Source organism: Haliotis rubra, unplaced genomic scaffold, assembly GCF_003918875.1.
Source record: "Haliotis rubra isolate DU_JTF1 unplaced genomic scaffold, ASM391887v1 Scf1114, whole genome shotgun sequence".
Taxonomy (NCBI): Eukaryota; Metazoa; Mollusca; class Gastropoda; order Lepetellida; family Haliotidae; genus Haliotis; species Haliotis rubra.
This window is the reverse complement of record NW_025765020.1, coordinates 261,515-287,483: the sequence shown is the minus strand read 5'-3', so window position 1 is coordinate 287,483 and position 25,969 is coordinate 261,515. Positions and strand designations below refer to the sequence as shown.

The 25,969-nt window shown below is 38.6% G+C and overlaps 1 long non-coding RNA gene across 1 annotated transcript; it reads left to right on the top strand.

Annotated features, from left to right (window-relative positions):
* Positions 1-314: 314 nt before the first annotated feature.
* LOC124288985 lies at positions 315-18,174 on the top strand. Its single transcript, XR_006901555.1, has 3 exons — positions 315-325; positions 3,950-3,956; positions 18,082-18,174. It is a non-coding gene; the product is annotated as an uncharacterized LOC124288985 (long non-coding RNA).
* The last annotated feature ends 7,795 nt before the right edge of the window (positions 18,175-25,969 follow it).

Here is a 25,969-nt window from a genome sequence, read left to right as displayed (position 1 = left end):
GCTGAAGTACCCACGGAGGAGGCTGCCAAAGCGTGGCTTGAAAAACAAGCCCTGTGGCAGATCTATTTGCCGGCACCACGCCACGTGCCTAGAAGGAGGTTCGGTATTAACATACCTAATAGCGTTCACCAGGCAGACCTACTGTTCCTACCCCACGACAAGAGGTACAAGTATGCCTTAACCGTAGTGGACGTAGCCAGTCGCTACAAAGGAAGCTGAACCCTTGACCGCGAAGACCGTCGCCCAGGTAGCCAGAGGATTGAACGCGCATACAAACGCTGATCCGCTGGCGTGGCAACAGAGCTGCAAGTTGACCCGGACGGGAGTTCATGAGTGCCGTGTCACAACTGCTAGACAAACACGATACAAAGGTCAGGCGTGGCGCGGCTGGAGCCCATCGCAGCCAAGCCATAGTTGAGAGATTCAATAGGACTTTGGCAGAAGCTTATTCGGGCATCAGTATGCTAGGGAGATGGCAACCCGGAAAAGCGATCGACTGAATGGGTCGCGAGGTTACCCAAGGTGGTGTCGGCAATCAACTATGAAGTCACCCGGCTCACTGATAAGAAACCGGCAGACGCTATCAAACTAAAATCAATAGTTGCAGAGTCGGCTGCTCCATTGCGTGGGAAGGAGAAACAGATACCAGATAGGGCCCTAGTGAGGTATCTATACCAGCCGGGGAACACGAGGGTGATAGCCGTGGCGAGCCACCGATCCTATATATGGTCAGTCAAAACTTACAACATAGATAAAGTGGACATCAAAGCAGACGAGCCAAACTTGTACTACTTGAGGGATGGGCCAGGTAGGGGGTTTGTGAGAGAAGAATTATTGATCGTACCGTACGGTACAGTGTTACCTCCAGCATAGCGGTGTCCCATTACTCCAGCCATGCCCCCGGTAGCGCGGCTAGGAGGTGCGTTCGCATCCCCCAACTTTTGTAGTAGGGGTAATGGTAGCAAGAGCTAAGGGTCCGACCAAAGCCTTACTTGTGAAATAAGGCTTTGCAGAGGCTTTGGTTAAAAGTGATCCAGAACCCCCATTGTATATACTACTCGTGTGATGCGGCTTCACTTCCAAGAATTTCATCGAATTACCGCTATGTTAAACAGGTGTTATATCACGCGAGACTAAATAGTCCCTTAGAAAAATGTGTGTTTTTTCAACTTACTTAACTTTTTGTTAAATAGTAGTACATATGTATTTTCTGTACTTGAATGCTTGAATTTCGTTTTAGTAATTGCAAACAAAAACGTATTTTATCAAATTTGTGTGTGAGTTGTTCATTTAGAGGCGAGACGTGACACCTGTGACTTGTGACACTTGTCACGGGCACAACAGGGATGTGAAACCTTGGAACTTGCATCTCACCTTGTTCAGACCTCACAACAAGTACACTGAACAACTCTTCCCAATATGCTGCCATCAACCTTCACTCTGTCATTCACCTTTATCGGAGATAGGGATGACGTCATGTGAGTGGATGTTCGACAAAACAGCACAACAGCAGACGTATTGTATTACCCAAACTGAAACATGAGTCTCGTTAACCAAATCAGACAATGACCTACTTTCCAGCCGATCCGAATTTTCTCGTGTGAAAGTGAAAAGAGACGCTACAAACAACCATTATTACACTGAATTCCACTTCCCTGTTTCAAAAGAAAATAGTATTTACAAATTGATTTTGAAACAATCGTATTTCTACATTATGTGTCGAGGTTTAGGCATCATGTCGTTAAATAAGACGTCACAGACTGCCCCTGTTTGAAGAGGTCGTACAATGATTCACAATTCTTCTGGCTCACTGGTTACACCTGTTATGTGTTCTTTGCGCTTATTAAATGTATTTTTGTAACGTACAATGCTATTGATTTAATATGAAGTCCGTACCAGACGGCCTGACCTTTATAGCGGCCGATCTTCGTTTTGAGATTTCCACGATTTCCAGATGTCCGTTTGTCAGAGCAGGCTATACCTACGACAGAGCACGCCGCACGTCGTGTTTGCAAGGATTCGAATTAGCGTAATATTGCAATATTTAAGTGATTAGATGTATCAAATTACACTGATTAATATATATAATATATATCCAGTTGAATAAGTTGGTCTCAAAATTCTGGACTGGTAACTGAACTAAGTTAGCATAATAGGGCCGGAACCCAGTCAGTGGGAAAGGAGAATGTAATGTGATCAATGTTTTTACTTGCTTGCAACATTGTATTTGTTTTGTTTTTCTACAGCTGTCATTTCCAAATGTTCACATGGAATGTTGATACATTTATAATTCTACTACGTCTCTGACGTCATTAGTATTCACGTGAGATAAGCGCATGCATGCTGACCTCATTCTAGCTGCATGCCTAAGAGCGTTTAGACGTCGGTTAACCTGGCCGTTGTTTTTTACGTTTTCCTAGCCTGAACAATCGAGCGTAGACGCTACTCTACAAGAAACGTCCTTGGTAGAAGTTATATTTAGGAAAATTTGGTATATTTTAAACCCTATTTTCACCATGGTTTTGTGTTCAACATGAACAGGTCACGTGAGAAAATGGGAGACCCCTCGACCACGTTTGTCGATTTGGACATCGATCATGGGGCGGATGCAGCGTGTGTTACTACCGATGGGGAATTATTGTTAAAGAATGATTCAGCGGCTAGAAAATCATCTGAAAAAAGCCTCAGTGGCACACGTGAACGAGGCCTGACAGTCGGCCACCACTCATAGTCCGGGTAAACGCGTTTGGATGGATACCGATACTGGTTCCAAAAAGTTGCATAAAACTGACTCAATTGTTTGGTCGGATGATGACGATGTCACGGAACTATTAATGAATAACCCTTCCATTCATTTTTGGAGGACATCGGTCAAAGTTATGATTTTGAAGACGTCACCCCGGACCCCGTGTCTGATAAACTATCGAGAATAGTTGACAAACGTTTTTCTGGGAAATTGTCAAAAGATAAGATAAAAAAACTATATGAGAAACACCAGCGACCCAAAACTGTGAGAAATTAATTGTGCCTTAAATTAATATCGAAATCTGGAAAATATTAACAATAATGTCAAGAGAAAAGCTTACGATTTTGTAACCTTCAGAAATCTATCATCAAGGCCAGTATCGAAATGTGCAGAAAGCACGTGCTGAGGGCAATACACCAGACTGGAAGTCGATGATTCAGTTGCCAGCTGACACTTTGGCCTTGTTGGGTCAGTGGAACGTAATGTCAGGACACAGTGACATGTAATGTCAGTGCACATTGACTCGTAATGTCAGGTCACATTGACTCGTAATGTCAGGACACAGTGTCAATTAATGTCTGGTCACAGTGACACGTAATGTCAGGACAAAGTGACACGTAATGTCAGGACACAGTGACACGTAATGTCAGGACACAGTGACAAGGAATGTCAGGACAAAGTGACACGTAATGTCAGGACACGGTGACACGTCATCTCAGTGCACAGTGACACGTAATGTCAGGACACGGTGACACGCAATGCCAGGACACAGTGACACGTAATCTCAGTGCACAGTGACACGTAATGCCAGGACACAGTGACACGTAATGTCAGTGAACTGTGACACGTAATGTCAGGACACAGTGACGCGTAATGTCAGTGAACAGTGACGCGTAATGTCAGGACACAGTGACACGTAATCTCAGTGCACAGTGACACGTAATGTCAGGAGACAGTGACACGTAATCTCAGATGTGGGCTTGGGCTTGGGCTTGGTGGCGAGTGGACGTGTGTTTGAAGCTCTCCCGACAACAGCGTGTATGTGAATACTAAACCACATGTCATATCACATTGGACATTTTGAGACTCATTGGTGGTAATTCTGTATGGATATATTTTGCGCTGTTTGGAAATTATGTGGACGGGAATATTAAAGAAACCAGGAAAAGGCGCATCCTAAGGTAGTCCTTCTTTTCATACAAGCCAGACTGTTTAAGTATGAGTAACGTAATCTCGCCACCAACGTAAACTCGTCACCACTGTAAACTCGTCGCCAACGTAAACTCGTCACCAACGTACTCAACACAGAGGCCAACCTCTTTTGAATATGGTATCTTGAAAGAACTTCATGATATGATTGGAGAACATGGCAGGCATACGTGTGAAGAAAAGCTGATAGAGGTGTACAAAAATGAGGAAAATGAACTGAACAACATTAGATCTTCCCTGTATAATATTGCAAAATATGACAAAGAAGAGTTTCCGGACGGATCCTTAATCAAAAGAGTGAAGAGAAGTGGTCAGGCTAAGAGCGTTATTATGAAATATGCAGCTTCATCAATGGGTCTGTGCCTGCTATACAGCTTCATCAATGGGTCTGTGCCTGCTATACAGCTTCATAAATGGGTCTGCGCCTGCTATACAGCTTCATCAATGGGTCTGTGCCTGCACATGTCATGCAGTCAGAGGTCATGAGTCGCTACAAACCTAAGTCCGATATGGATACCTTTTCTCGACACAACTGAGAACTATACACAGAAGGGAAAAGACATACTGTCATGTTTCTTCACAAACCGTATGTGTATGCACGAAGCAACGTTTCTAGGAGATATCTGATAAAGTTGATAACTTTCAAGAAACATAGGAAAGATATATGTGTCAGATGATAGACGCCCTCGAAAAAAAGAAACAGGATATTGCATATCTGAAAATCCAAGTTCACGAAAATTAATCTCGGGCAGCTAGTCTGAAGCACGATATATCTATGCTAAGAGATGATTTGAAATGTAAAAGCAGGGATACTCTACAACTGGTCTCTCCCTGGTAAAAGCACTGGAGTTCAAACTCTACCTGACATTATAGACTCAAAAATAATGGCTATTGACAAGAGAACATGCGCTATTGAAGGAAAGCTTGACTGTATTAACACAAGAAACAAGCTTTTGTACTCTGAAGCGGTGAAAAGTCCATGCTACGATGACATGAACAGAACACCGAGAAACAGAATTACAACACAAGCGACGGTTCATTGTGAAGCAATCAGTATTCCAGATAGCCAACTTAGTGACGGCGAGAACTCGTTAATTAGCCCGCAACAATCGAAACAGGAGATGTCACCTGACCAGAAAAACAATAACGTGAATAATGACGCAACACAATCTCAAGTGAAGACAAACTTACAAGAACGGTTAAATTTACAGAACATTGGCGAACGGCTTTTTCGGGAGCCTCACCCTTCTGACACAAAAGACTCTATCTACGTAAAGGCGGAACAGCCTTTTGATATTGTGAAAGATGCAATCAAGGACTATTCATCTGAAAGGGGAGTAACAATTAGCAACATGAAGCTTTTAAAGCATTGGGAAGGACGAAACCCAACTCACACTATCCGACTGAATGTCCCAACGCAATGTGCTAAAGTGGTACTATCGGATGAAAAGTTCTGGCCTGCTAATGTGCATTGCAGGGGAATGGGTGCCTAACCGTGCATGGTACTCAAACGATAGATTAGGAGATGAAAACGAAAACTCATGATAATGTCAAACATGTCGTATACTACCCTCTTACTTATCATGCCTCGGATTGCAGCCTGGAACATTAGAGGAACCCGTGAACTATGTACAAGGCTGGATAGCACAGACATCTTCTTCTTCGCTCAATGAACACAATTCATCATTCGTAAACGGAATTCATGACGATTTCGATGTCTACTGTAAGTGTAACCTTGACGCGACAACCCACCACAGAGGCCAAGGCGGCATATGTGTTTTTGTGTGTAAAGGTGACTGGTGAAGAGTGTCAATACTAGATACGCCCGAGAGTGATCATGTGCTAGGTATAAGTCTAGAACATGGCAGTAGTATGACCTACGTTATGGGTACAAGACTACATTCCACAAATGTCCTGGGCAGTGTTTATATCGACCAACTCCATTTTGTGATGAACCTATATGATATATATTCACAGTATGGTCAAACCATACTCACTGAAGACTTTAATACAGACATTAGGCACTTTGTTGCCAAGAGGACTCGATCTCACTGTCTCCAGAGAGTACTTGACGGACGCGACCTGTATTCAGTCGTGCCCTTAGACGATAAATGTAAATATACGTTCTCAACCAAAAGTGCTAGTACGAGAACAATGATAGACTATGTTTTTATAACAATGACTATATCCACAACGTAATAGGTTACACCATCGATACCAAGATATCATACAATGTGTCTGATCACCTACCCATTCATGTCTGTGTTAAAATTGATTATGCATGCGTGTCTTATGGATGGTCTAGGCTCATTTGGAGAAAGGCATCTGATGTCGACCGCATGATCTATCGTTACGAAACTGAAAACTACTTTCGTTACGATACACACGACCTTCCTGACTTCTCGTCCCATGCTGAGTATATTGAAATGTACAATCAGCACATAACTGATATTTTACTGTCATGTGCGTCTATAAGTATCCCGTCATCAAGGTTTCAACCATTTCTGAAACCATATTGGAAAGCAGAAAATCTAAATAAACTACATGATGAAATCCATCAGGCAGCGGAAATAGACGTACATGAATATTTTAAGCTTACAAAAAGGTATAAACGACCTACAGGTCTAGTAACCAGTATCGTATACCAAAATCATGCAGGCAATAATGCAGAAAATATCTGTAACACTTTTGGCCAATACTTCAAGGTTCTATCTGTACCAAACATGGAAAGTAGCTTTGATAATCACTTTGCTGGATAAATTGAGCGCTCAATATCAAGTATTGAATGTCTTGAGAAAAGTAAAAATATATGTGAAAGAGACATGTATTCACCGCTGAATGAACTATTCACTCTCAGCGAGATTATAGCTGTCGTCCAAAGGCTAAAACAAACAAAGTCCCAGGGCCCGATGGACTCGCTAATGAACATGTCAAGTATGTTCAACAATATCATCACAAGCTTTTAATGTTGGCCATATTCTGCCCCTGCATAAAGGCCACGGTAAAAGTAAAGCTGACCCCTCCAGCTACAGGGGAGTAACATTAACGTCGATTCTCAGCAAACTGTTTGAAAGATTGCTCCTTAACAGAATTGAAAAGTGGACAGCTGAAAATATAACGTTTCCCCACAACTTCCAATTTGGCTTTAGAAAAGACTTTAGTGCTGAGACAGCAGCTCTCACACTTGTAGAAAGTATTGCATACTATAACTAAAAGGATTCACCCGTCTACTGTGCTTTCCTTGATAACGAGAAATCATTTGACCGTGTTTGGCTTGACGGTCTATTCTACAAACTCTACAATCTTGGAATTACTGGGAAACTCTGGCGGATACTACGCCTATCCCATAGTTCAATGCATTCATGTGTAAGTTTTGCTGCTTTTAAGTCCGATCTATTTCACATTAGACAAGGCGTGGGCCAAGGTCGAGTTTTGTCTGCCTGGCTATTTTCTATATATATAAATGATCTACTACATGCTCGCTCGGCAAGAGGTCTGCCCATACCAACCCACACACAACGCAACACCTGAGTAAATAAACAAGCAGTTTATTACACAGCAGTCACTGAACGATTTTACATAATCAGTCAATTATAGCATAGTTTACAATTAATCATTAGAACCTGTTCACAATGCAATCAGATATCAAAGTACATAAACATCACATGTAGATTCGTTATATACGGCACATACTACATTAATCGCGATACATATTCCAATGTACACAACAATAGTTCAGTACACTACACAGGAGTGCTAAATAACAGACTGAATACATTCTTAGATACCAACAACATACTTAACCCAACACAGGCAGGCTTCAGACAAGGGTTTTCAACATGTGATAACATTTTTGTTATGCAAATGATGATCCAAATACTAAAACTCTCCAAAATGAAACTATATACGGTATTTGTAGATTTCACTAAAGCATTTGATAAAATCTGGAGAACTGGGTTGTGGCATAAACTTACAAAAACTGGGATAGATGGGAGATTTTTCACGCTCATAAGAAATATGTATCACAACATAAAATCTAGGGTAATGATTGGAAATACCATATCAGATGAATTTCCGTGTTACGAGGGTGCGCGACAAGGTGAAAACCTGTCGCCCCTTTTGTTCTCGATATACCAAAATGATCTTGAACAACACCTCTTTGACAGTAGTGGTAATGGTTTTAAATATGAAACGAAAACTAACAGTATCGACCTCTTACACCATTTTATTATATTGCTATACGCAGATGACGCTGTACTGTTCAGTGAAAATCCAAAGGATTTACAAAAATCCCTAAATGTCTTCTTTCATTACTGTAAGAAATGGAAACTTAAAGTAAACTTATCTAAAACGAAAGTTGTTATCTTTGGAAGCCGACCCGCGAAATCTTCGAAACTCCAGTTTACCTATGAAACTGAAACTATAAGTATTGTAGATACATACTATTACCTTGGAATTAAATTCCATAGGAATGGGCGATTTGTCCAAGCAATTAAATCACTTACGGAAAGCGCCACCAAAGCAATGTATTGCCTTTTAAAGTAATCCAGGAATGTTAATTTACCTTTAGATTGCCTTTTCGATGCATTTGATGTTATGGTTGTTCCAATTCTATTGTATGGCTCAGAGATATGGAGACACGAGAACTTAGAAATAATAGAAAGAATTCACTTAAAATTTCTGAAATTAGTTTCCGGTTTGATAAATAGCACCCCAAATTATATGCTTTACGGTGAATTTGGAAGGGAGTATCTGAGTATTAAAATCCATAAGCGATTTATTTCACATTGGCATAAATTAGCCTCTGAGAACACATATTGGAAGCCATCCCAGATTATATATAACTGTGACAATACAAATAAAGTTCCATGGCTACGTTTTGTGAAACATATCCGTGATATGACGACAAAACTAAACATCTCAACAGAAGTATAAATATTGTTGTTTCTGAAAATAAAGATAAAATGAAACATATCAACAGAAATGTAAATATGGATGTTTCCGAAACTGATAACAAAATGAAATACATCAACAGAAGTATAAATAATGATGCTTCTGGAATCGAAGATGTTGATACATATACTGTAGACGCTCATATTGACATAGCTGATGAAGATGATAATATTGTAGATGTTGATAAACATGTCGTAGATAATGTTGACGTTGACATTTATGATACTAACGCTGATGATTATGGTGGCGATGGTGGCGATGGTGGTGATGATGATGATGATGATGATGATGATGATGATGATGATGATGATGATGATGATGATCATGACGATGATGATGATGATGATGATGATGATGTGATGATGATGATGCTGACTACATTTTAAACTATTTCGCTCTTAAATTTGTAAGTGTTAATGTATGTGGACTAAGATAAAGATTAGAGTATTCGGAATTTGTTAACCTTATAGAAAGTAAACATATCATTGGACTGCAAGAAACTGAAACAAATGAATTAGATGACATACAGCATGATGGGTATACACTCAGGAATAGAGTAAAAACAAACAGAAAATCAGGAGGAATTGGAATAGCTGTTAAGAACGAGTACAAAGATTTTATTACATTAGTAGAGAAGGATAATGATTATGTAATGTGGATAAAAATGTCAAAAAATCTATTTGATATTGAACAAGATCATTATTTAGGAATAGTGTATAGAAAGATCTCTAGAAAGATCATCTCAAGATGTCGGTAAAGTAAACAATTTTGGTTATACACTTATAGATATTTGCAAGAATTTGAATTTATTCATTGTAAATGGAAAGGTGGGAAGTGATAAACATATTGGGAAGTTAACTTGAAATGACAAAACTTTAATCGATTAAGTTCTTACTTCCCCAAAGAGTTTAATACTTTTTACCGATTTTGATGTTTTAGACTTTTCTCCCTTCACGTCAGATGTTCACTGCCCATTATCGTTCACATTGACACAGCAAAAATAACTTAGTTTCCGTTTTTGCGGAAACCTAATGGATACTGGGTAATGTAGGTTTCCGCTAGGTTTCAGTATCCGGAAACAGACAATGCGAGTTTCCGCATAGTTTACAAAACTGAAACTAACAAATCTAGGTTTCCGTCAAGTTTCTACAACTGAAACTATCATTATGCGTTTCCATTTAGTTTCAGTTCGCTGAAACATTCATAGCAAAATGACTTAGTTTCCGCTATTGCGGAAACCTAATGGATACTGGGTAATGTAGGTTTCCGCTAGGTTTCAGTATCTGGAAACAGACAATGCGAGTTTCCGCATAGTTTACAAAACTGAAACTAACAAATCTAGGTTTCCGTCAAGTTTCGTCTTAGTTTCCGCTATTGCGGAAACCTATTGGATACTGGGTAATGTAGGTTTCCTGTATGTATGTATGTGAGAAGCCACATTAAGAGGGAATCTTCAGCATTGGAGAACACAACTTCTGTATGAATATGCAAATAATCAAAATGTCAAAGCACTACAATATTTTATGCATATGATGAAATGAGGTCTACTAGTGCAGGCATAACATACTTGCTGTGGTATTTATTAAACAGATTTCAAATTCAAATGTGTGTTGTATGGGCCCATATACATGAAGTGTACATTTGAAGCTGCCTCAATGTATCTTAACATATACACACTAACAATCTCACATAGTAAAGACTTGACAACTTGCTGACAGCAATCCTCTGATCTGGTACATATGAAGCAGAGCCTGAGTTTGTTTTGCCACACATAGAAATGGGAAATATAACCAAGTTGATTACAACAAGGCTTGAACCAGTCCACAACCGCAAACAGATTGTGTATGCTCTACTTAAGATCTGTGGGTGAATATGAAGAGTCTTGGTTGATGTCTGGCACAACATCGTTGCCATCCTCATCGACTCCGCATCATTCTGCAAATACAATACATACAATGCTTAGTAAAATTACAAAAACAGCCAAAATAACACATGTATACATATTCAAAACATGCACAGTGGTACATCTGATCACAATGAAATTATAAAATTAGAACGACTAATTTGTACATGTAACCAAAGATTTTTCAATCACAAAGGAAAGATCTGTAGTATACATGTATATTGTATCTTCCATTGGACATGTCAATCACTTATTGATTGATTGGTATCAGCACATAGTAGCCAACCCAGTATTCTGAAGCAAATTGTGGTAATAATAATTACTGTTACTGTTCTCATATTCAAGGTAACATCTACTACCAAATCGCCAATTGAAATCTAAGCATAGGTAAAACGGTACATACATATTTTAAATAGATAGGATAATGTTTAAACACTGAATGTAACACCTGATTATATATGTGATCTTATTCATTTCAAATTGAAATGACCAACTCAACTGAGAAAAGCATACAAAACCTAACATTTCCCATGAATGAGAAATCGTGGGTATGTCTTAGTTTTATCAACCCTTTAAGGAAACATTCACAGCAATATAATAACATAAAATATTATTTTTTAATATTACCTTTACTTTAAAAACTGTAAATGTGTAATACAACTTATTCCCTTTCAGTTACAGTTACATGTCTGATATACAATAATTAAATATATTCATTATTGACATTTGATGGATAGCAAAGGGAGAGATCAAACTTAAGTCGTTAAGCGAAACCTTTGAAGTGAAGTATCTTTGACGACTAACCTGATGAGAAACTGCCGTCCATTCCAGACGGAGCCCGTGTTTCCTTGAAACAAACGACTGGTAGTGCGGACAGAAAACTGGGGCTTTTTCTTGGAACTGAAAACATATCAACTTATTATTACACTGGAATCCACGCACTGTTACATTTTGAGTGATTATATTTTTCACAGAGATAAAGAAAATTATTCTGTGTATCTATTTAGTGTTTACTTGATTTTGACTAATTGCTTATAAATAAAAAATATTGTTTTAAGATTTCCTTTAATGAAATTAGGAGCATGGTATGGTGTAACTATAAATGATTACCAAGCCAAACCTCTTGTCAAAGTCAGTGGATCCACAATACGTGTCTGTAAATCAAATAATTGAAACAATGATTCTTTTAGAAATTTTATACGTGACTTGTGTCAATGCATTGTAAGGCTTAGAGGTTTAACAAGTAATTACACAAATTATTACACAAAGCTATGAGTGTAAAGTATATGTATGATGGTTTTGATGGTTAAAAAATGATAAAATAGATGAACTGGTATAATTGGATAAATACCGCCATATAGCTTGAATATTGCTGAGTGCGGCGTAATACTAAACTCACTCACTCAGATATATTGAGCTGACATCACATATAAACTAGTAATATATACTGCAAAATTAAATAAGGAAACTTATAATACTAGGGAATAATATACGTAGATCTAGGTGTAGAACTGAAAAGAATGAACATGATATAAGCATGTCTAATATACTTGCATGTTTTGAGCTCAATACGAAAATTACTTACATGATGAAGGTTTACGTCCAGCAGAAATATTTTCGTATATAGCATACTCCTGACAGGGTTTTGAAAAATCACCTTTTTGCCACTAACACAAGTTCTCATGAGTAGGACTCATGAAGCTCGATGAGGACTTTTAAAGTAACGTGAATATGTTTTCAGAGTTATTCACTGTTAATTATCTCTAGGCCTACATGTTGATGCTTGACACTGAGGAGGAGCAATTAGTGCCCATAATGCGATGAAAAGACCCTTAAGCCCATACAAGCCCACTGTTGTCACTTTGGGTACTCACATTCAATCTGCTCATTTCCACCTTTCACGGTCCCCTTTGATGTCGGCAATGTAAACAAATAAAAACAATGGCGACGGGATCACGTCCACCGAGACTACCTAAATCATTATAAAAACACACAGCTGACATTTTAGGTGTATAGTGTGTGTTTATTTTGTAGTATAACGCGGAAAGACATGGTCAAATTGTAATGTTAGATTTAGATTAAAAACACAAACAACAAAGTGTTTTTCCCGTGAGTCTTTGCGAGACGCCATTTTCATAGCCGCGTCAGTTTCCCTCAAAGCGCTTGAAGAGAGAATTCGCGACCTGGAAAAGAAAGATCGAAATGGCTGCAGAAACTCGCAGTACCACGACCCTGTCAGGTAAGACCAATTTATTTTGTTGTCAAATAACGTTTAATGAATTATTTACGTTACGTACAGAAATCCGGATTGGTAAACAAGCTAATCTATCGAATTACGGTCACTGGCCATAGGTATTCGTCACTATGTATTATTTCCATAGGCTTACATGTTAATTTGGTGCAGCTAGAAAAATGTGTTGAATTTATTTAATATCCATTTGATATTGTTCATGTTTGCACATGGGTCATGAATCATCCCCGCTACAAAGACATAATTACTGTTTTATTTTCAATTCAGTATTTCAAGAATGACCACACTGATGCATGTCGTGGTTTTGGCAATTTTTAACATGGCGGTCTATGGGGAAAGAATACGCAATGTTGTATATATGTTGCTCATGTAACTACAATGCGGAAAATACTTGAAGGAAATTATGTATCTGTTACCAAGATGATTTCCTAACAACCTGCACAATTTGAAAACCAAAACTGAATTATTAGAATTACATAGCTACACTAAAACAGCCTGCAAGTCTATGAGAATTTTGCCGACTGACGTATACTTAAGTCCATGACCGCATAAACAGTTTTGCTCGAACTATTTTCAAAGGTTGGTAAAGTAAAATAAGTCTATCGAAAATATAGCAAATAGATTAAATATTAATGGATTTGTTTTATTCATTTAGGCTGTTGTGAGGAAACATGTGTCACGACTACTCCTGGAGGAAAAGAATGACCATACTGAAGGTATGTGTTTATGGTACTATGAAACATACACATAAGTTCACTTTGAATATTTTATTATTATGCTTCCCTAGATACATTTTCACAAAATGAACCAAACCAAGGTTACATTTGCAAATGGATTTGAATAACAGGTAACTTAATCATGATTTCAAATTGGACCAAGTAAAGCTTTAACTTCACACCTGTGTGAAATTGCAATCAAACTGACCCCTTGATTTTACAATACCGTAATTACTCCAAGGTTATGTCACATGAGATAACTAAACTTCATTCATCAGGATGTTTATGACAGGCCGTTCACTTACTGATTGCATAACCTGAAGTGATAAATTTGTAGTTTGCTTGTTGGTATAAAATGTCGCTGTAATTGTTTTTTTAAAACTCGAATGAATGAATGGGGAAATGCAAAGAAAAGTAACGTGTTATTGTTTGTTTTTTTCAGCAAAGCTGATGATGAGTCTGGAGACTGTATAATAGATGACCAAGGATGGTCAGCAGGAACATGTGAAGGTAATTTTGACCTATCTGTAGTGACTTTCATTATAAATAGTAAATAATTTCCAATTAATAGTGTAGAGACAAGGTTTATTGATGTCAACTCCTTTATTATGTGAAAACATGTTTCAGAGTGAATGTTTACCCCTTCGTCAGGTATAAGCATTCACCCGAAACGTGTTTTATCACATAATAAAGGCGTCGACATCCGTAAACATTCATGTCTTGTATTATTCACGTCTATATACACTGGGTGAATATACTTGTGCCTTCAACAATACGAGTGACTGACTGAGTTTAGTTTTACGCCGCTCTTAGCAATATTCCAGCACCATCACGGCGGGGGACACCAAAAATGGGCTCAACAATACGAACTGTAAGAGATTGAATATAGCAACTTGATGAAAATCTATTACTAGTACCATTATAACTATATAGAAAAAGCAATAAATGTTCATATATATACATGTATATATATATATATATAACCTATTACTACCTCTGGTCTGGGAAGCATGTAACTCCAGAGCAAATTTTGTATAGATTGTGTGTCCTCTTTAGAAAATAAGATATTTCATTCGGTCAATGAAGTGTGATGACTTGCATAATTTGAGTTTTGAGAAAACCAGTGCAAAGTGTCATTGTTCACTTTAGTCCTCGTTTATTCAAACTTCCTTTTGGATTACTCATTTTAAATCATCCTTGGCATTGTCAGTTTCTTGTTGATTGATGTTTGTATAATTTATCAAAATAACCTAGTAATTCGTTATTACCTGCCATTTTCAGAAACTTGCACAACGCCTCAACAGACTTGCATCTATCGATTGGCCAGCTAGACGAAAGAAAAAGGTAGCGACAACACTCACCATAGACATGACATCACCAGTCGTGAGTGACGAAGATGACGTCAATTAGCTGCTTCCGTCCCCTTTGCCTGGGAGTCCAGCAAGCTTAGGACATACACGACGACACTGGACTTGGAAAGAATCTACACCTCCACTGCTCTCGTCAAGGCCAACATGAGGACGAGGATGAGGCATCAAACCAAAGTAACAGAGGGATCTCCGCCAGGGATGCCCCTAAGTGGGCTAACTGACCAACTCTTGCAATTTAATTGAATTTATTTTTAATTTCATAATGTAATTTTTATTTTGTTTTATTTTTGTATTGCAAGCTGTATGTTGTGTTATTGTATGATGTATATCATAGTGGATGTTTGGCGATAGTTGTGACATGGAGTGTGTGGCTGAATGCCAGGGCGTGCAAATAAATGTCCGATGCAGCTAGTTTTATTACTGTGTTAAGTTGTATGATATTGTTATATTTCACCATTAGCATGAATTTAGAAATAAATTTCATATCTAAAATGCTATTTCAAGATAATAAGTGAATGAAAGTTTAACTGATGAAATATTACTACTTTGTTATAAATGATATATGATTTCTTAAACTGGATTGAGTTATGCCAAAATGTTTTGCCCTGTTCTTTAGTGCTATATTACGAGTTATATGTATGATCTTTATTTGCCTTAAATGCTAATTCATATTCATGTTGAGAAAATAAAACAATGAATCTTATTATATATTCTGTTGTTTTTTAAGTAAACGTCATGATAATAACAATCGCTTATATTGTTTTTAAGAAGAGTTTATGATATGAATAAAGAAGAATGTTTAAATTTGGCTCTTTCAAACGCACATGAAAAACTGTGAACCTGAAACTGAAACCGGTAACTGAAACAATGCGGAAACTATGTCGGATTGTTGGTAACTGAAACTATGCGGAAACTATGTCGGATTGTTGGTAACTGAAACTATGCGGAAACTATGTCGGATTGTTGGTAACTGAAACTCTGCGGAAACCTGTTGGAGTCTTAATAACTGAAACCTTGCGGAAACCTGATGGATTCAAAGTTAACTGAAACTCAACGGAAACTTGTTGGAGTGTGGGTAACGGAAACCTTGCGGAAACCCTTAGAAAGTGGATAATTGTAAGTTTCCGTTATTGCGGAAACTCAGTGTAACAGAACGGAAACTCACTGGATTCTAGGTGGAAACATAAGTTTCAGTCCACTTTCCATCAGGTTTCCGCATTGCGGAAACCAATTTTTTTTTGCTGTGTGAAAAGCAAGTATATTCCCGATGTAGTAAAGGTACCTAAACTTATTCATCATGTAGATAACAGCAAAACGGCTAAACCTAAACGTTATAATCTCGATAAAATAGCAACTTTTCGCCAAAATGTTGACATGAATAGAGTAAAAAAAATTACAAATCTTGTCCGTACAGCGGTATCCAACCATGACGATTTATCGATTATCAACACGCTCTCCGATCGCTTCGCGCACTTGCTTGTTAATGCTGCACGTGAAACATTTGGGACACGACAACATATGAAATACACACCCCGCTATCGTAAGAACAAGCCGTGGTTCAATATAGAATGTAGAAAGTTCAGAAAAAGATTCCATAAAGCAAAACGAAAAGTTAACGAAAATAAATCACAGTCTAATCTTCAAAACCTACACACCGATTCGAGAGCTTACAAGAAATGCCTAGATGAACATATTAGAAAACATAGGATATCTCTTGAAAATTTGTTTAGAGAAAAAATGAAAAATGCACCGAAAGAATACTGGGAATTTCTCAAAGATAGAAACCCGAAAGATAGCATCGCGATTCCTGATACCAAAACTTTTTTTGAATACTATAGAGATCTAAATGCAGAAAACTACAGCAAACATGAATTGAATTTCAAAGAAAGTAACCATCCCGATTATGAATATTACTGTAGTATTCTTAATAAAGACATTAGCATTGAAAAAATTATGTCTATCGCCAAAACACTTAAACGAAATAAAGCAGCGGGCTTGGACAATAATGAAAATGATTACATAATCGATACTATTGACATCTTTGCCCCCTTCTATGTTCAATTGTTCAACCTCGTTTTTACAACAGGTAAAATTCCCGATTCTTGGCTGATTGGAGTTATAAAACCGATATACAAAAACAAGGGTGACCAACTTGACCCAAGTTCATACAGACCTATAACTGTTTTAAGCTGTGTTGGAAAATTCTTTACCTCTATACTAAACTCGCGTTTAACATCTTTCGTTGAACAAAACAATATCATCACTCCCGCTGAAGCAGGTTTTAGAAAACATTTTACAACATCTGATAACATATTTATTTTGCGGACAATTAATAGTATACTGACATCACAAAGGCAAACTCTCTACTGTGCCTTCATCGACTTCACAAAAGCATTTGATACTGTCTGGCGAATCGGTCTATGGACGAAGATGCAAAAGTCCGGTATACATGGAAGATTTCTTGAGCTCGTAAAAAGTATGTATCGTAACACTAAGTCAACAGTAACTACACAAAACAGTACATCCGATTATTTCCCATGTCAAAAAGGGGTACGGCAAGGAGAGAACTTATCGACACTTTTATTTTCAATTTGTCTTAATGATCTAGAGAATAATCTGTATGAGGATGGTTGCGAAGGAGTTAACTTGGAATTATGTAATGAAAATGAAATACAAATCTGGCTGCAAATTTTATTGCTACTTTACGCTGATGACACTGTTTTATTTGGCCTTACTCCTAAAGCCCTACAAAAGTATTTTGATTCTTTCCATGAATATTGCACTAATTGGCAACTAAATGTAAATGTATCAAAAACGAAAAAATTAGTATTCGGTTCAGGCCCAGCAGCTAAATCAAAAATGATATTTAAATTTGGGGAGAAAAATCTTAGTTTAGTTGACAGTTATGTATATCTTGGTATAAAACTACACAGAAACAAAAGAATGGTAACTAGCATAAAAGCTATAACCGAAAACGCTACAAAGGCTATGTATAGCCTGCTGAAAAAAGCAAGAAATTTGAATTTGCCCATAGATTGTTTATTATCGGCTTTTGATGTGATGATAACACCTATTTTATCCTATGGATCAGAAGTGTGGGGATTTGAAAAACTTGACTTAATAGAGAATATTCACCTAACATTTCTGAAACTTGCATCTGGACTAAGCAAATCTACGCCGAATTTTATGGTTTACGGCGAACTTTGCAGAACTCCAATATCTATTAAAAAATATCAACATATGTTATCCTTTTGGCACAAACTAACATATACTGATACACTTAAACTATCCCATGTGTTATTTAATTACAGTTTAAATAAATACAATAAAATGTTTAGGTCGGATCCTTGGATTCACTTTATCAAGGGTTTACTAGATAGAATTGGATTATCATATGTATTTTTAAATCCCTCGGTATATACCACGTCTTCTCTAGTTTTGAAAGCTGGACAAGTTTTAACAGACCAGTTTATTCAACAGTGGAGGGAAAGTATCAAATCTAGCCCGAAAGGAATGTATTATCAACATTACAAACAATTTCTTGCTTTTGAAAAATACCTATGAGCTACTTTTACAGAAATATGTTTCTTTAAATGTAAACCTAAATGTAATTGAGACTGGAAGATGGCAAAGTATACCGAGGGATGTAATTTGTAATTTAAGTGTAATCGGTGATGAATTACACTATATTCTTAAATTTCCAGCACTTAATTCATATCTTGAACAATATATACCCACCACAAAATATCTTAACAATATATTTAAATTAGTCCTTGTTCTTTCTCCGACTACTACTAGATATAAGAATTTTTTGTCAAATTTTATCCTACAGTTGCAAAAAATGCTAACCAATCTTTGATAAGCGTTTGTGTTTATCCACCTATTAATATATGCACTTATTTATATATAGGGAACTGTACATATGTATAAGGAATTATTTATTGTATTCAGTTGTCTATCTAAGATGCATGCATATAAATTGTACATGAATTGTTGCTAAAATATGCTCTTGTACCACCGAAGGTGGTTTTTGAATAATAAAATTGTCGAATTGTCGAATTGACGATAACTGCGGTCTGTCCTACGTGTTTCTAAATCCGTCTGTATGCTCTACGCTTTGGCTTTTCTTAATGGTTGAAAACACCTATAGAGCCCAGTTTTTCCAAAATAGGAAGTATAATGTTGATTCACGTTCCAAGGGGGATTATTATAAATATTTCAAAACCCAACCAATCTTAGAAAAATATCTTCTTCTTCTTCCAAAATATATATACTACCCAATTTTGAAGTTTAGAACATCTAACCATAAATTACCAATTGAGACAGGCCGATGGTTGGGCATTCCACGTGAAGGCAGACAATGTCCACTTTGTGTATCAAACGCTGGTGGAGACGAATTTCACTACTTGTTTTGATGTGAAGCTTTTCTCCAACTGCGAAGTCAATCTCTGAACACCTAGAATTTCCAAATTTGCCCATCTTTAAGAAACTCTTGTCTACTACCAGCATAAGCGACCTTAAAGGCCTTTCTAAATTACTGAATCATGTATTTAATGCATTTAAGAAATGAAATAGTGTAATTATCTTATATCTTTCTATCGTGTAAGCTGCTATCTTGTATATTATGTAAATGCATATACGTTTATCTCATGTACCGCCGTTGGCGGTTTGTAGAGAATAAAGAGTTTGGTTGGTTGGTTTGGTAATACAATCTGACATAACGTGAATTACACGGTGTCCTCCCACTTTGCCAGTTTCATTGTCAAGGAAATAATTAAAGTTAATGGTGCAACAAAGGGGATTAGCAAAGGATTAGTAGGAAATTAGTAGGGGTAACACTCAAGTCAGTTCAACTCTTTACCAATTTATTTCATTTTACAAATGTTACTAAAATATATATGATTCATGATATAGATAAAGTTGCAGATACAAAAAATAAACAAATTATACATATATAACTTATAGTCTTGTTATGTTTCTTTAACGTTTCATTTGTCATTTTAAACAAATGATTCGTGTTATAAGTTAAGTTGATACATATATAACGTATAATCATTTTGATAAGAAACTGATAATTGAAGCTGCCAATTGTGACCATTTATCATTGACTAAAGTTGTTTGCATGTGTGAAGACTGTTCATGGCTAACCACGCTCAGAAGCTGGCAATAACCAGCCAGGCATGACCTTCCTAATTAGTGCTTTCTCTCTATTCGTGTTTCCTCTACTTTACTCGTTATTATTACTGTATTTAAAGATAAAAAAGTGCTCCTAGTTTCATAAATCGCATCTTGCAAACTCCACGACTGGAATTGTCCACTTTTAGTGAGAATGACTGATAGTTCAACATACAATAACAAATGGTATTTGTAATCAATACCAAGTGTCTCAGTGAAATCTGGATAAATATATCAGATGCCGCGCTGGGAAAGGACCACTTGCTTGGAATGAAAACAAAGCCAATCTCAGATTTTACACTGTTTATCATTTTCATATACTGAGGTCCGTTCACCTACCCGTTGCACTTGTTCATAAGTTTTGGAACGTGCGTGGGAAGAGTACCGTAACAAGACATAGTTAAATAAAAATAAGTTTATTCCTTCTAACTTCACATTGTCCTCAGAATTCTTTCATTTCACAAAATTTTAGCTTCACGCCTGTGTGGGAATATAGACTTGAGGAATCCTATCAAAATGTTCAAAATTAAAATATTAATTAAAACAGCAAAAAGGCTCATATATCGTGGTCAAGTTGACATAGTATCATGGTCAAGTTGACAGAGTATCACGGTCAAGTTGACAGTGTCATGGTCAAGTTGACAGAGCATCGTGGTCAAGTTGACAGAGTGCCGTGGTCAAGTTGACAGAGTATCGTGGTCAAGTTGACAGAGTATCGTGGTCAAGTTGACAGAGTATCATGGTCAAGTTGACAGAGTATCTACCAGGAGAGCGGAATGTCTGGTTTCGATCCCCACCCAATCATACTAAAAGATGATAAAATGTAGGAGCATAAAGGGGATAACACACGGACTGATCAAGAGTGAGTGAGTGGGTGAGGTTTTACACCGCTTTTATCAACATTACAACAACACCAGGTGAGACACCAGAGATTGGCTCCACACAGTGAACCCATGTAGGGAGTCAAACCCATGTCTTCAGCATGACAAGCGACTGTGTTAACCACTAGGCTTCCCCAAAGCTTTACCACATTGAGTCAATCACAAGTACACATTGTCGGGGGCCACAGCTAGCAATACAGCTCAGTCTGCCACAATCACGTCAACCGTGTGACTGAAAGAATGAACACATCCCCATTCGGTCACTGTGACAAGTCAGCCCCAGTCTGACCACCTCAAGCATGGGTTAGGGGGGATCTGTTCTTCACTTAGATCCTGCCAGGGTCATCCAACCAACCAACATAAAAACCCACACCAATATCTGGTCTGATTATCACCCAAAACATCATAGACGTTATATGATTCAAAAGCGCTGACACAGATGGGGCCCAATTGAGGTTTTGTTTCACAGGCACAGAGTCAACTCCATCTATATATCGTGACACATACAATCTGTACAACCAGGCACACCTGCAAACAGGGGAGTGAACTCTCGACCTAACTCAGGGGCTTGAGCTTTTCCCTCAGGTGTCAAATTACCCAGATTAACATACACATTACCTACAATGTAGACATTAGGTCCCTTAGGGCTAGAGTAGTCATCAATACCACTAAACCTTTCAAAGTCACACGTTATCAGTTACCCCAATCATGATCTACAGGAGCAACAGCGGCATCTCACTGACCAGATTCATTGTAATTTCTTCCATGACACATTGTATATTTTGGGGAAAAACCTAACATGAAATTGGAGTCTGGATCTATATGAATCGTTTTAGGCAAACAAAACTGAAGAACTTCATCAAACCCTTGATAATAAGGCAAGCTCCCATTTTCAGTAACGGAAAATAGCCTACGGAATTACTCCGGCAAACCAAACTAGAGTGCAGGTAGTTGGACAGATTAAAAGACAGTGTAATGTAAAAGTTGTGATCCTAGCAATAAACACAGACATGGTAATATTCCAGCAACAATGTTCACGTTTCCAGACTGATTCTTGTAACTGGAAGTGTGATGTGAGTTGAGAGGCAAGAGTTAGCTCCCCTTATACACACAAGACTCAAGAACTCAAACTCCCTGGGTCAGGATATTACAATAGGATATGTATATAGCGAACATATCCACGTAACCATTACATGCTCCATGCGCTGGTATTAGCCTCGATCACTGGATGTCAATCTCAACGGGACATCGTATTATCAATCTCAACTCCCTGGGGAGTATACAACTCTTGCAGCCACTAGGCGCACCGAGTTTTACGACTTTCTCATCCTTACCCATTCACAGCTGGGTGGACTGGGACACATAGTCACAGTACTCTGTCCAGGTTTACTGCACGTTGCTTACCATCTGGTCATATATCAACGGAATATAGTGCAAAGTCCCGTAGGGTTGCAGTACATTCCAGAACACAGTATATATAGCACTCTGTATATCCATACATGTAAAGTATTACACTTAGAAAAGCGTTACACAGTGAAAAGCACCGCCAGATAATAACAATTAATCTTTTCTTCTGGTCGTCCCCAGATAATCATCATCAAACACGTACTTCATCAGCTCTAAATTATGGTGACTCCAGCGATGGCCCGAATCAGCAACCATACTAAAATAGATGAACTTTTGCATCGTAATATCTGCCGTCTTTCCCATGTGACATTCCGAGTAGTCAGTGTGGAGATATGGGACTGTATGTGGTGGTTGAAGGAGTGATCTCCCTTGTATTGTGCACGATCTGACAGTGAGCCAAGTCTCTCACTGGCCATGTTAGTTTTGGCTGACCCAACTGTGACTTGTGCAGCCCGCACCCGGCAATGTGCTGTGATCGGTGGATGTAGCGTACATGACACTGGCGGAGTTGTCTCCCTTGTATTGTGCACGATCTGACAGTGAGCCAAGTCTCTCTCACTGGCCATGTTGTTTTGGTTGACCCAACTGTGACTTGTGCAGCCCGCACCCGGCAATGTGCTGTGATTGGCGTGTGTACCGTACATGAAACTGGTGGAGTTGTCTCCCTTGTGCTGTTAGGAAGTGCACATTCCACTTTATCCAGCCTAATGTAAGATTCTCGAGTTTTGATTGGTTCACGTGACTCTGAGAAAATACCATGTACACCCGTCACGATCCGCGACCAAGGAGTACAAAAGTCATATCATCCCGCCACCCGGTGACCACACGAAGTGAGAAAAAGCGTGCATCGTCAAGCCTTTAGTAACGTGCGCTGCATTGAGGCCAATCGATCAACTGTTGTCAACAAGTCGATTCCATGCGTATTGTTTTCTTTTGATTTAGTAAATAACAATCGGCTAAATAAATGCGTTATCACATCGTGTCGAGTGAAATACGGGATTTTATCAGTCCCTCGTATGGTTGTATACCCCGAGCCGGAGGCGACCCATAAATTCAGCCGATAAATTCAGCGTATATAGAGATACAAACGTATGGTGACACTATACATGACAGTGGTCATGTACAACGTGTGGTGTCACGTATACCGTATACATCACAGACAGCATGAGACCCGTGTAATATCATCACACAACATCATCACAAGAGATACAAACGTGTGGTGTCACGGTGGTCTGTATACCGTATACATGACAGTTTGAGACCCGTGTAATATCATCACACAACATCACACAAGAGATACAAACGTGAGGTGGGTGACACCTGTAATGGTCTGTATACCGTATTTGACATGACAAACGTGAGGTATGAGACCCGTGTAATATTATCAGTCACAGATACCGATACAACACGTGTGAGTGATACAACGTGGTCTGGTCTGTATACCGTATACATGACAGTATGGGACTAGTGTACATATACTATACACATGACAATGAGATACAATCGTGGTGTGTGTCATGGTGGTCTGTATACCGTATACATGACAGCATAAGACCTGTGTAATATCATCACACATGAGATACAAATGTTGCAGGTGTATTTTAGTGTAATTATAGTATTTTAATCATATTATTATTCTCTCCTTTTAGCTTTATTATTTCTAGGCTGTTTAAAGCTTAAGCTTTAGAGCTTGGCCTGTCTCACTAATTGCCCAAGCCATGACGCTTCTCGGCTGATTGGTCTCATTAACTCCATGTACAATTTCACTCATTCTGCACTGACTCTTTGCCATGTAAAGACAGCTTGGACAGACACAGTGTGACATTAAGGTTAGTATTTATTTAATTAAAGTAATATTGCATTTAATCCTTGCAGTATATATATATAATAAACGTATATCTATTTACTATCATTTAAATAGGTATTATATTGTATAGCATGTAAGTGTGCTAATGTATTTATGCTAGTTTTCCAATCCTAAACTATAAACATAAATAAGTATCACTAATATACTGAGTCAAAAAAGAAACTTCACAAAATGTAATTTGAAAAAGAATGAATAATTTTTCTCTGATGATACATCTATGTATCCGAAATGGGATCCCTATCTGTCGACTCTAGAAGAACGTTAGCAAAACCCACTCAAACCCATCCATTCGTCGTGCAAATGACGTTAGTGACAAATCAGGATTTGCACGTGCAGTCGATCACGAGAACTTCGCATCGAAGTTTTCTTCATATGCACGTGTTTGCATTGGCCTCAAGAATTGAAAAAACACTTTTAAACCACAGTTCTAACGGGACTTGAAATGCCACGATTGTCAAATGTGCAACGTGAACGTGCCGTTGGCATGTTGCAAGCGGGAAGATCAGTTATTGACGTCGCAAGAGCAATGGGATGCAGCCGTCGTACTGTGTATGACTTGCAAGGTCGTCTAAAACAAACTGGCACCACTTCTGATCGCCCAAGGTCGGGTCATCCACGTGTGACGTCACGAGCAGAAGACCGTCACATCGTCCTACGTCACCTACGTGACAGATTTCTGCCGGCTACACGAACCAGGGCTGAGATCTTTCGAGGTCGACTGTCCTCACAGGCCATTCGAAATCGGTTGTGGGCTACCAATCTCCACTCTCGACGTCCATATCGTGGGCGAATATTGACGCCGTTTCATCAACGTCAACGTCTGCTGTGGGCCCAACGTCACCTCCGATGGACCCAGAGAGACTGGAATCGAGTTGTCTTTAGCGATGAATCCAGGTTTACCCTCAGATTCGCGGACGGCAGGCATAGAGTCTGGAGACGACGTCGTGAACGGTATGCCCAATGTTGTGTACAGGAAGTCGACAGATTCGGGGGCGGAAGTTGCATGGTGTGGGGTGCTTTCTTTGGGAACAACCGATCCCGACTTCTACTCATCCGTGGAAACCTCACAGCTGCTGCATATCGCGTCCAGGTGCTCACCCCTGAACTCGTTCCTTTCATGGCGGCTCATGGCCCAGGTCTACAGTTCCAGCATGATAATGCTCGGCCGCATAACGCGATGTTGACACGAAATTTCCTTCAAAACGCTGGAATCAACGTCATGGACTGGCCATCGAGGTCCCCTCACCTTAATCCAATAGAGCACGTTTGGGATGCACTTGAGAGAAGGCTTCGTGGTCTTAGGAACCAACCTCGAATTTGCAGGAACTTGGCTGCCTTGCAAGAGCAATGGCGCAGAATCCCCAACCACGTGTTCACAAGCATCAGGGAGTCGATGAGGAGACGGTGTTTGGCAGTGGTGAATGCGCGGGCGGCCATACACGATACTGAACGGAGAAATTTCGCATTTTTCTTCTTGTGACTTGACATTCT